Raw genomic sequence first — 12733 nt, 5'->3', positions numbered from 1 at the left:
TTTATGTATATGAATGTATTTCTTGAATGTGCATAAGTGCACCCGTGTCATGCAATACCCACAGAGGTCAGAAGATGGCATAAGATCCCCTGGAATTGGAGTTAAGAACAGTTGTTAGCTGACAAGTGGGTGCTGGGAACTGAACCCATGTCCTCTGCAAGAGCAGCTAGTACTCTTAAGCTGAGCCATCTCTCCAGTCCCCCTTATTAGATTTTTAACACCAGTCTTTAAACATTGGAGGAGGAAATAAAGATATCTTGATGGTTGGAGAAAAAAAATGTGATAAATATGAGCATGGAAATTTAAAAATAAAACTAAAAATGGGAAAGTACCAAGCTAAACCTCTGGTCTGGTTCCTTTCCATATACAATGGAGGGATGTTCACATTGTCAGGCATCAAGTGCTTACCAGGTGAAGGAATCCTGCGGCTGTGAACCAGGTGCTCAAAAGTATTGATAACAACTTGGAAAGCTTCACTGAATTACTAGAGGGAAAAGAACAAAGAACTGTCAGGTCTCCCCAGGCAGCTTCTGACACAACAGACACACATCATCCTCTAAGTTCCAGCCTTCTGTTAACAATGTGGTCCATATCCTGGAAGGAACAGCATGACTGGGGGCTCTGCCCTCTCTTACCAGTCTGTATTGTTACAGATCCTTCACTCCATCTATATACACATTAAGAGTCTGAAAAGCACAGCTCTAAAACTCACCCAGTCTCACATACTTCAAACATTATGAATTTTGCTGTGTCAACCACTAGTCTGGTATTATATAGCTGTTAAATTCATGTAGCATGTTGATCAACATCAGATAAAAATTTATTAGATTATCACTTTGTCTAAAGTGACAGTACAAAATGCCAGAAGTCCATGTGTGGGTAAAATTAAGTACTGAGTAGATCAAAGAAAAGTAATGTCATACTGCTGTATCCATCACAGGATCTTTGAGGGAGAAGTATCAAAGACACTTAAATCTGTTCAAAACAGCTCTGAAGGGGCTAGAAAGACGGTTCAGTGGTTAAGCACACTGACTGCTCGTTTAGAGCACTCAGGTTCAGTTTCCAGCACCTGTATGACAGTTAACAACCATCCTTAACTCCAGGTCCAAGGGATTTGACACCATCTTCTGCCTTCTTGGGGCATTGCAGGCACATGGTTCACTTGTATACATGCCGGCAAAACACTCAAACAAAATAAAATTATATCAAGAGAATTTTTTTAAGAAAAAAAAGAAGGGGCTGGAGAGATGGTTCAACAGTTAAGAGTACTTAAGAGCCAGTTTCCTACATATACATGTATGTATATAATGATTTCTGATTAGTCTCTCCCGTATTGCCTTCTCCCTTCCATTCCTGTAAACCCTCCAACCTCATCCTTACCAGTCCCTTTCCCAGATTCATGACTTTTAGTTTTATTTTGTAACACATTCAGTTTATCCAAGGCCATCTATCTGAGCATTGAATTAGAACTAACTGTTGGAGCCTGGTAAGGTCACCACTGGGTATACAACTATGAGAATGACTTCTGGGAGCCTTTGGCTACAAACAGAATCTTACTCTGGGTATGGTGGCACATACCTTTAATCCTAGCACTTGGGAGGCAGAGGCAGGCAGATCTCTGAGTTCAAGGCTAGCCTGGTCTACATAGCAAGTTCCTGGCCAACTGGGGCTATAGGGAGACCCTGTCTCAAGAAGACCCCCCCCAAAAAAATGGAATCTTGGGGCTGGAGAGATGGCTCAGCAGTTAAGAACACTGGATGTTCTTGCAGAATACCCAGGTTCAAATCCCAGCACACACATAGCAGCTAACAACTGTCTGTAACTCCATTCCCAGGGGATCTGACAGCCTCTTCTGACCTTCGAGGACACTTCACAACATGGGTGCACTTACCTACATGCAGGTAATACATGCATACACATAAAATAAAAATAATAAATAAAATTTTTAAAAAAATAGAATCTTGCCTAACCTTGTAAGCAAAGTTAATCTTGTTTTGAGGTCATTTAACACTATTTTGGCTTGTTTATAATGTAAACAAGCTTGCTGGGCCTTGGGCTCCTCTTGTAACCTAAAGATAAAGTTTTTAAAAAATATTTTATTATTTTTATGTGTATGCGTGTATTGCCTGCATATAGGTAAGTGCACCCATGTTGTACAATACCCTCGGAGGAGAGAAGAGGCTGTTGGATCCTCTGGAACTGGACTTACGGACAGTTGTTAGCTGCAATGTGGGTGCTGGGATTCAAATCCAGGTCTTCTGCAAGAACATTTGGTGTTCTTAACCACTGAGGCATCTCTCCGGCCCCTAAAGATATAGTTTTAATCCCTCATGATCCTTCCTTACTCCTGACTTAGAATAATGTGTGTGTGTGTGTGTGTGTGTTGTGAAAATATCAAGCACTGAATGCACCAAATATTGTTGAAAGCAACAAATTATCCTGTTTGTGTTCTAAGCAACAGGTAGGATTAAATTGACATCTATATATCTGTTTGGGGTTGTATGTGCCATTCTGGGTTAGTAGGGGTCAGAAGGGGCAAAAACAGTCTTCTGATAAAACAAGTTCCTCTTTTCCCATGTGATGCTGGGTGTACTATTTCAACAAGAGACAGAAAGTCCTTCTGTTCAAGAGCACAGTTCCAAGACAAATCAGAAGGAACAAGTGCTCAGAACACATTGGCCCACTCTAGATGCCAGTCAGTGTCAAAATTCAGGCTGTCTTTATTCAGGCATCACTATGTGGTGGCTCTCTGCTGCACACAGCTGAAGGCAATGACTGCACCTCTCCCCGAAGCTATCAGTACCAATGATTCAGCTGTGAGGGGTAGGGCTCCCTGAGCCCTTTCCTCCAGCCATGCTTCCTGTTCTTGTGCAGACCCAGTGTAGGCATCCACAGTTGCTGTAGCTCACGGTTGCAATGGCTGTGTCTTGCCCAACAGATAGCATTTCACCATCCTTCCCCTACCCTCTGTGTCTTACATTCTTTCCACTCCCTCTTCCACAGGGTTGCCTGAGCCTCAGAGGGGATGGAATAAATGTCTTCTTTGGGGCTGAGAACTCATATGCCAGGTATTCTCAGCACCTTGTATAGCCATGAGTCTCTGCACTGATTACTGGAGAGAGACTTCTCTAAGGCTGAAAGCATCATTTGCCTATGGGTATAAACATAGGTATTTAGAGGGCAGATCGATGCTATGAGATTTAGCTGAACAACAGTATTCAGCCCCCCCACACACACACACTTTGTACCCATGATCTCCTCAGTCATGGGTTTTTGGCCAGGTTTCTAGTACCAGGTACGGATTCCTATGGAAAGCTGAGAGTAGTTACCCCATGACAGCAGTGCCATTATTGCACAAGTAGGCACATCTTGCCTGGCAGGCTGATATTGTAGTTCATAGGGTTCACAACTAGGTAAGACCATTGATGCCTTTTCTACCACCAGAGCTTGCTTAGCACCTTCCAACTATGAATGCTAGTTAGAAGGGAGAAAGCTTTCAGCTCAGTTTCAGCTTGGTTTCTCTAATACCATGCAACCAAGAGGTGTGATGAATTCAGCAATAGACTCCTATCTATTTCTGCAACCAAGAGGAAGGGCAAGGGCCTCTATTGTTTTGGGGTCTCTCTGACCAAGAACCCTGTAGGAGGTATCCAACCCCTGGTGCTGGGATTTTGTTCAGCAATCCATGACTTCTAGGAGCTTTCTCCAGCCCTGCAGAGAGGTGATTCTTAGCAACAAATGTGTAGAACCAAAGCCTCTGTATTGGCTTTTTTGTTTGGTTTTGTTTCGATATTTTCATTTTGATAGATAAAAAGTAGTCGTATGATGAATAGGGTTGACCAGGAGAAAGCCAAGTTTATTAGCAAAGGAACACATGGGACAGATTCCCTTCCAGGCAGGGAAAATGTCTGCTCCAGGTCGTGAGCTGAGGTCTTTTAAGGGGGAGGCTTCTGTTTCCTGTAGAAGGTGGAAAGTTGTATTTTTTTTTAAGTTGGGTGGTGGGGGGAGTGGAGAGCAGGACTGTTACAACCTGTTCTCTTTAGAGATCAAAGGGGAAGCCTGCTGTGTTAGCCAAACAGTGAAAAGTCTGCTTCTCTTGACTTCAAAGACCAAGGTGCTTATCAGCTCAGATCCCTTTTCTCAGGAGCTTGAGAAGTCCTTGAGACTCTGTTGGTGAGGGGGCGGGGCTATCTGAACCTTAACACATTTTTGTTTTGGATAGAAAGGATCAGGAACTAAAACTGAAGTGGACTTTTACACTGTAGCTTTGCAAAACAAGGAATAGGTAATCTCTTTAAAATGACTGCAGAGGACTGGAGAGATGGCTCAGTGGTTAAGAGCACTGGCTGCTCTAGCAAAGTACCTGTGTTGGGCTCCAGCACCCACATGGCAGCTAACAACGGTCCATACCTCCAGTTCCAGGGGATCCGACGCCCTCCTCTGACCTCCACAGGCATTGCATGATAGGGGTGCACTTACATACATGCAGGCAATACATGCATACACACAAAAAAGTGAAAAATAATTAAAACTTAAATAAAATGACTGCAAAGTTTCCAGCTAGTGTGTTGAATACTCCAGTGAGAGAAAGTGATGGCTGCTGAGGGATTTCACAATTTTCACACTGAAATTCTGGTGGGACACAAGTGGAGCATGAGGATCAGTTAATCCAAACTACCAAGCACTAGCAATTACCTGGTCTTCAGGACTTTTAGAATGTGTAAGATTTGGGGGAGTTCTAGCAACCGCAGAGCTCTTAGAAACCTTAAACCTGCAAAGCAGTGAAGAGAACAAAGTTACCATAAGAGGAGATTCTCTCCAGGGAGTAGCCCAAGATATAACGTAATTGGGAAGCATGCATGGTTTATTCTCCTGAAATAGTTAAAAGCAGTACTCTGTAACGTTATAGGTTAAAGGACTTGGGCTGAAGTTCAGACTCTGGTCCTGAAACTTACTAGCTACTGTTACCTAAGGTAACCCACTTGACTTTGATAGTTCCTCATCCATAAAATAGGAATTATAATAGAACCTTATAGCATTGTAGAGCTAATCTCAAGCATGTAGAAACATATCTTGTATTCGACCTGCACAATTAATTCACTATTCACTCTAACTCTTTTGAATTTATAGAAAATTTTACATAAGCCAATTAAACTCCTAATTATTCAACTTCTCAATGTTACTAAGATGCTTTACTTTGTGTAGTTTGCTAACAACGATAGAAATAGAATTGGTGCTGGGTGTGGTGGTGCACCTCTTTAATCCCAGCACTCCGGAGGCAGAGGCAGGTGGATCTCTGTGAGTGCAAGGCCAGCCTGTTCTACATAGTGAATTCCAGGTCAGCTGGGGCTACAGGGAGACCTTGTCTCAAAAAAGATCAAAAGCAAAAAAACAGAAATTGGCATGAATTTTATAGATAATAAACAAAAACATAAAATTTCATACAAATTGATTTTAAAAAATACATATTGGGGCTAGGGAGATGACTCAGCAGTTAAGAACACTGGTTGTTCTTGTGGAAGACCTGGGTTAGAATCCCAGCACCCACATGGCAGCTAACAACTGTCCATAACTCCAGTCCCAGGGGATCTAACAGCCTCTTCTGACCTCCTCGTGCATTGTACAACATGGGTGCACTTACCTACATGCAGGCAATACAAATAAAATAATTTTTATTTAAAAATAAAGATAATAAAATTTTAAAAAATACATACTGTCAGTATGCCCAATAAACAATTCCAAGGACATGTTACAGCATGTCTGGGTATGATGACCAGATTTGAGAAACCAGGGAGGCTGTTCTTTGAGTCCATATGGAATCTCAGCATGAAGGCCCCATGGGCTGCTGGAGCCTTGCTCCCTAGGTTGTGGATACAGTTGTTCCATCAAAAACTGTGGTACACCTGCTGTGCAGCATGTGCATTGCTACATGCTAAGGTCAAGAAATGGTTTCCAGAAACAGTACAAAACCACACAATTAAGGGGCAGTGAGGCATTTAAAAAGGAAAGATAAATACATACAACTGAATGTTGAGGGGCTTTTTTGGTGGAAAAAATTGCTACTGATTCCTGTAGCACACTTACTTAGCCAATTACTCCTCAAATAATATGATATAAAGGTTGGTGGGATGGTGAAGATGTCTACAGTTGAATTCATCTCCAACCAGAATTTGATCTTGTCATGTCATCAGCCGCCCAAAACTATGAAATAAAAACAAAACACCAAATTCGATTACCCTTGGGAATTTTAAGAACATGAAAGATGGCGTTGTTCAGCAGTGTTCATATTATTTTATACATATACAAGAACACACATTTACACAAATATATGTGTATACTTACTACATAAAGAGATTGTACCTTTTTTTTCTTGTCTTTTTGAGACAGAGTCTCTCTGTAGCCCCCGCTGGCCCAGAACTCAATATGTAGACCAGGCTGGCTTTGAACTCACAGAGATCTGCCTGCCTCTGCCTCCTAAATGCTGGGATTAAAGGCACGTGCCACCACACCTGGCTTCAAGAGTTTGTACCTTTAATAGGTGTTCAGTCAATGAACATATAGTTGTTTTACTTAGGAAATCCTCTCACACTACAGAATAAACACTTTAAGCTTTCTGCTGTTCCTAGAGCTTTCTGATATATTTAAACAAGATGTAATTCATTTATATATTTATATTTTTATGTTTATGTGTATATCATATACATAAAACCTATTATTTATGAACAGTAAAAATTCATGATTTAGGTTGGTCTTCAATTAAAAAAGATACAGCTTACAAGAAGTTTGGCTAGCCGTGGCCTGTATTTCTGAGTTTCCTAATTTAGATTAAGTAAGCTAAATTTGGGGGCTGGAAAATTGACTTAGCGATTAAGAGCACTGACTGCTCTTGCAGAGGACCTGGGTTCGATTCCCAGCACCCACACGGTGGCTAACAACTATCCAGAGGATCTGACACCCTCTTCTACTTCTCTTGGCATTGCATGACACGGGTGCACTCACATACATGCAAGCAATACACCCATACACATAAAAGGAAAAAAAAAAAAGCCAGGTGTGGTGGTGCACGCCTGTAGTCCCAGCACTTGGGAGGCAGAGGCAGGGGGGTCTCTGTGGGGTCAAGGCCAACCCGGGCTACCTAATGAGTTCTAGGGCAGCTGGGGCTACACGGGGAACCTGTCTTTTTTAAAAAAAGAAAAAACAAAACAAAAAAAACTAAAGTGGGGCTGGAGAGATGGTTCAGTGGTTAAGAGCACATACTGCTCTTCCAGAGGACCTGAGTTTGGTTCCCAGCACCCTCATCAGATAGCTCACAACTACTTGTAACTGCAACACCACAAGATCCAACAGCCTCTTCTGGACTCTGTGGGCATTTGCATTCACATATGTACATACAACACACACACACACACACACACAAACACACACACACACAAACACAAAATTTAAAAAAAAATCTTTTAAAAAAGAAACCTAAATTTCTAGTAAGGAATGTTTGTTACTATTAAAAAAAATCTTGAAGGATGGTGCTATCAGAGTAAGTTATAAAGGAAGGTCATAGAAATACATATTATATATATGAAATATTTTGCTTATATATAGCATATATGTATGCATGTACGTAGTCTCCTCTAAGCATGGAGTGCATAAATATATCAAAATTTTAATTTAGGATGAGTACTTACTAAATGTCTGTGGGATAAGAAAGTTAGTAAGTGAGTGTAACAAAAATACAAAAAGTTAGATGGCTATGCCGGGCATGGTGGTACACACCTTTAGTCCCAGCACTTGGGAGACAGAGGCAGGTGGATCTTCTGTGAGTTCAAGGCCAGCCTGGTCTACATAGTGAGTTCCAAGCCCCAGCACTAGGGAGGGGGGCAGAGGCAGGGGAATCCCTGTGAGTTCAAGGCCAGCTGGGTCTACATAGTGAGTTCCAGGACAGCTGGGGCTACGGGGAGGTGCCGTCTCAAAAAAAAAAAAAAAAAAAAAAAAAAAAAAAAAAAAAGTTAGATGGCTTTTCCCAGTGGAAGGCTGGAGCCACTGAGGATGGCACTGTGACATGGCACTATGACAGGGTGATGGTGCTTAGTAAAGGAATCATTTTTGTTGTGCTGGAATTTTGGATACTGTCAAGCACAGGGGAAAAGGGTTACAGGTCTCCTTAAATATTTAGCACCTTTCCACACAGGCTCTTTAGGGCCTGAGGGCCCAGGAAGGTTGTATAACTGAGGGTCACTCAGATCTTTATATTGCTCGTTTTTGTACGTAGATGTTTATTATTACTTTACTTGAGTACTTACCCTCAACCCAAAATAGAAACTAAAGAAAACATTGAAACTCAAATCAATAGGAACGATTTTGTCTTCATACGAACAACACTGTCCAACGGGGCTGGAAAAGAAATAGGGACAGTTTGTAAGGGTTTTAAAACCACATCTAGAAAAGGCAAATAAAGGGAGGAATAAGAATTTACATATTCAACATGCATGGTCCATTCAAGACATGTTCACAACCTGCAGGAAATTACCTTCCTCCTGGGAGTGGAATGTGAAAGAAGCCCCTGGACCATACATGGTGCTGGAAACAGGAGGAAAACTCCCCTTTGCTTATAGAGGTATGTATTGATTCAATTTCAGATGAGATTGGGCACTTTCAGTGGTATGGCCATAGACATAGTGGTTCAATTTCAATTCTATCAGTAGGGATTTGGTCATGGAGATTACATAGCTCTCCATGGTTAGAAAAACAATCTAACTAGTCAAGATTTTTTAGCTTCTCTACCCTTTTGAGAGTGTGCTACTCTAGATCAAATGTATGAGTTTGAACCAAATTCAAAAGAAAATTGCCTAAAAGATGTGTTAGCAATTTACTATCAATGTCCTAGTTTCTTTAAAGTGACTTGGCTTTTGTGGCCCTGAAAAATCTTAATTTTACCTCATCTGGGCACTTGATATAATTCCCAGAGCTTGGCATGAAGTTCAAATTAGAATGGTTTTCATTTGAAACTGTCCTATCCTTGAAGTATAAGAAGGGAACACAGCTGGGCATGGTGGCGCACGCCTTTAATCCCAGTACTCGGGAGGTAGAGGCATGCAGATCTCTGCCAGTTCAAGGCCAGCCTGGTCTACATAGTAAGTTCCAGGCCAGCTGAGGCTACAGGAAGACTCTGTCTCAAAAAAAGACCGAAAAAACAGAAAACAACAACAAAAGAAGGGACCCCCTTAGAGAAGAAATCCAAGATGAGGCCTCAAAAACAAAGATCTCTGAGGCCTGAGAGAAGCTTTGAAACTCCTCCAGAACCTCAGCTTCAACACCTGACCGAATCAACAGCTTCATAAGTAGGCGGTGTGAGAAAATGGCAGTTGGGAGTCTGGAGTCCCAGAAGCTCTGAACTGCATCTGTCACACCTCATCCCTCCGGCAGTGGAGGTGGCAGATTCAGGACACACTGCGTTAGCTGCAGGAGTGGAGTCAGCGCTTATGGGGCAAATGCACACTTGTCATTTTGATGAGCATGTGAGTGCGCTCGTGTGTATGTGCATGTGTGTGTGCATATGTGCGCATGTGTGTATGTGTGCATGTGTGTGTGCAAAGGTATATTTAACATTCCCCGAAGAGAAAATTCTGAGTGGCTGAGTAAGTTCTGATAAAGCAGACAGAAATGGCTAGGGATTTTACTCACTCTGTGCTGAAATAGATTACAAGAGACCCGATACTTAGTACGAAGTCAAGGATCACCTAGAAACAGAAACATGGGGACAAAGGGGCAGGTTTATTTACTGACATGGAAGAAGGAAACCCACAAAGTTGGGTTTTCTTTTTAAATTAAATACATATTATTGTATTTGTTACTATGGACAGCAAGAGACGAAGGAGAGGTGTTTTCTCCCTTACCTTAGATGTGTGACACTAATTCACATTCACTTTTGCTAGTATTCATACATTTGTTCAAGGTAAGTGCACTTGATTAAACCAACATGTACTCATTGTACTTACCTAACTTTATTTTTTAATTAATTTTTTTGAATTATTTTTATCTTATGTATATGAGCATTTTGCCCGCATGTATGTAAGTGCACCCGTGCTGTTCAATGCCCACAGAGGCCAGAAGAGGATGTCAGATCCCCTGGCACTGGAGTAAAGGATAGTTATTGCCACCATGTGGGTTCTGGAAACTGAACCCAGGTCCTCTATGAAAGCACCCAGTGCTCTTATGCCCTGAGCCTTCTCTCCCTCCCCTGACTTACCTAAATAACTTCTACTCACTTAAGGACAGGCAAGCTGCCCTTTCTGCTTCTCCCAAGGCTCATCACACAATCACCGTTTAGTATGCACTTCATCTCGTGCTACAAAAGTGGGCCACTAAACAGCAATCCCAGACTTGATTGCCCTGATAGAGGAAACAGTCCTACACATGTCCACCCTAAAGGAGAGTCAGAACATTCCCCAGGAATGTTTCTTCTCATTACAACTGAGAAGAAAACAGCTGATTTATTATTATTTATTATTTTTATTTTATGTGTATGACTGTATTGCCTGCATGTATGTGAGTGCACCCATGTCATGCAATACCACGGAGGTCAGAAGAGGGCTTTGGATTCCCCTGGAACTGGAGTTAAGGACGATTTGTAGTGACCATGTGGGTGCTGGGAATCGAACCGGGTCCTCTGAAAGAGCAGTCAGTGCTCTTAACTGCTGAGCCATCACTCTAGCCCCAAAACGCTGATTTTAACGTCAGTTACCCGGTCTGTAAACACGCCTCACTAGTGGAACATGCTCACAAGTTGCCCATTTAAACCCCTCATGGAATGGGATAAAATCTTCAGCAGCCCCTTAGTGATTTTTCAGGTTAGCTTTAAATCATTAAGCATTCTTCTGGTTATTTCTAAGTTCCAAACCATCGGATTTTCAATATCTTCAGTGCAATGTAATTCCAATGATCACACTCAGAATTTTATTCACAGTGAAACTTTCACTCCCTTCTAACTCAGATGTCACCTGGGTAGGCCTCTTATATTGGCAAAGAACATTGGTTTCTTTTCTCTTAACCATTTGGGGGGTATTCTTTAGTTTTCCATTGGCTAGGCTGCTTGTGACCCCTCTAGAGCTGTAGATCATAGTGAAGAACAGGGATGTTAGAGCAATCTTACCTTACAGGTGTTAGATCAGGACATCCTCACCCTGGAGCTCTTTGGGCATGTCAGGTGCTTAGTGTTTACTCTTGTGTTCTGAAGTTCCAGGGGGTGAGAGGAGCACAGTTATGTTTACTATTCCACATCATTTTACAGAAACTTGAAATCCAGAGCCAAGTTACCCCGGGCACCAACCTCTGCATCTGACCTAACACCCTTTTGACTCAAGTCAAAGCTTTTGAATGTATTCACTTAACACATAAGTAGCTTTCACCAACTAAAAGCTAAGATGTCATCAGATATAACCCTGAAGCAAAGATTTCTCCACTTTGCTATGACATGCCTACCTGATGTCCCTACCAATGTACTTGGAAAATGCCTTGACTTATGACTCTCTTTTGTTCTGTGACAACCAAAGTTCATGTAGGGCCAGGAAGATAAAGGCACCTGCTGGCAAATGTGATGATCTGAGTTTGAACCCCAAGACCCACATGGTGGGACGAGAGAACTGACTCCCAGGAGTTGTGTACACAGCCAGACAGATACACACACACACACACACACACACACACACACACACACACACACACACTAAATAATTTTTTTGTCTTTCTGAGATAGGGTCTCTTTGTAGCCCCAGCTGACCTGGAACTCGCTATGTAGACCAGGCTGGCCTGGAACTCACAAAGATCCACTTACCTCTGCCTCCCAAGTGATGGGATTAAAGGCATGTGCCACTGCATAAATTTTTTAAATGTAATTTAGTTTTTTAAAGTTCATGTAATTCCTTCCATGATGAAGCATGTCATTCAGGACAACATGAATCCATATCCTAGACCATAATGTTCATATTTGGCTCAGAACACACTCTTACTTCCCTTTAGCTAAGAGCTGTGTTTCGTATCAACAGTCTCACAGATGGTTTCATCACTCTTCGGAGAGCTCAGTCAACTTCACTCAAATTCTTCTTTTGGGAACTCTCTGTTCAGCTCCTTAGCCCATCTTTTAATTGTGTTACTTCTTGTCTTGATTCTGTTTTTTGAGTTTGTTATGTATTCTGGATATTAAACCTCTGTCAGATGTGTCACTAGTGAAGATTTTCTCCCATTCTGTGGGTTTTCTCTTCACTTCCCTGGTTGCCTCCTTTGAGGTACAGAAGCTTTTTAGTTTAATGAGGTCCCATTTGTTAGTTCTTGCCCTTGTTTCCTGAGCAATTGATATATGGTTTAAAAAATCCTTTCCTACACCTATATCTTGTAGACTTTGCCATAGTTTTCTTCTAACAGTTTCGGAGTTTCAGGCTTTACATTGAGGTCTTGATCCATTTGGAATTGACTTTTGTGCAACGTGAAAGATAGGGGTTTCATTTTATTCATCTACAGGTGGAGATCCAGTTTGGCCAGCACAGTTTGCTGAACATACTATCTTCCCTCCAGTGAATATTCTTTGCCCCTTTGTCAAATATCAGGTGGCTGAAATTGTATTTACTCATATTTGGGTCTTCAATTTTGTTCCATTGAGCTATGGGTCTACTTTTGTGCCAGTACCATGTTGTTTTTATAACTATAGCTCTGTAATACAGTTTAATATCTGGTATAGTAATCT

General features: G+C 41.7%; 1 long non-coding RNA gene across 4 annotated transcripts in view; it reads right to left on the bottom strand.

Annotated features, from left to right (window-relative positions):
* The window catches only part of LOC103745771, a 37846-nt gene that overhangs the window by 3018 nt on the left and 22095 nt on the right, over window positions 1-12733 (bottom strand). The window contains exons 2-7 of one of the 4 annotated variants that reach the window (XR_001872801.2): window positions 11147-11224; window positions 9679-9734; window positions 8298-8388; window positions 6085-6201; window positions 4696-4771; window positions 409-484 (exon numbers count right to left, since the gene is read on the bottom strand). This is a non-coding gene — a long non-coding RNA (uncharacterized LOC103745771). Of the gene's footprint in view, window positions 1-408; window positions 485-4695; window positions 4772-6084; window positions 6202-8297; window positions 8389-9678; window positions 9735-11146; window positions 11572-12733 lie in introns of those variants that run through there. The other 3 variants (XR_001872800.2, XR_001872802.2, XR_001872803.2) reach the window with 3 other exon arrangements.

This window comes from Nannospalax galili, unplaced genomic scaffold, assembly GCF_000622305.1.
Source record: "Nannospalax galili isolate Female #2095 unplaced genomic scaffold, S.galili_v1.0 scaffold924, whole genome shotgun sequence".
NCBI classification, from domain to species: Eukaryota; Metazoa; Chordata; class Mammalia; order Rodentia; family Spalacidae; genus Nannospalax; species Nannospalax galili.
Note: the sequence above shows the minus strand (reverse complement) of the source record. Positions and strands in the feature narration are given on the sequence as shown.